The sequence below is a fragment of the Penaeus monodon genome, chromosome 31 (assembly GCF_015228065.2).
Source record: "Penaeus monodon isolate SGIC_2016 chromosome 31, NSTDA_Pmon_1, whole genome shotgun sequence".
Taxonomy (NCBI): domain Eukaryota; kingdom Metazoa; phylum Arthropoda; class Malacostraca; order Decapoda; family Penaeidae; genus Penaeus; species Penaeus monodon.
Genome location: NC_051416.1, coordinates 22,465,801 through 22,466,194, shown reverse-complemented (window position 1 = coordinate 22,466,194; position 394 = coordinate 22,465,801). Strand labels below are relative to the sequence as shown.

At 40.4% G+C, this 394-nt stretch overlaps 1 protein-coding gene across 2 annotated transcripts in view; it reads left to right on the top strand.

The window, feature by feature from the left end:
* LOC119593102 overlaps nt 1-394 on the top strand; it is an 8,913-nt gene that overhangs the window by 1,543 nt on the left and 6,976 nt on the right. The window lies entirely within an intron of this gene.

Here is a 394-nt window from a genome sequence, read left to right as displayed (position 1 = left end):
CACTAGAAGTTCCATTTCCATTATTATTCCTTTCCATATTTTCGTTTCACACTGACACCTATCCTGTACCCCACGTGGTTTGTAGTGTTCAGTGTTCAGTGCTCAACAGAGAGAACAAATAACACAATACATATAACTAATAGAGATTATAACACCCCCCAGGATGTAATGAATGGTGTCCCTAATATTCCCTTTGTACTGTGTATTGCTTTGTACTGCTACTCCATTCTGTGTGAGTGATCGTACTTGTAGAAGATTCAGAAAGAGGCGTTCTGTTCTGGTAGCAGTATCGGGGTTTGTATGGAAGCACGGACATTTTCATTTTGTTGAGAGCTGCAAGTTGCAAGGAAGGAAGGAGGATGCGGGGTTCATTTGTTTTGTGGTTTATCTATTT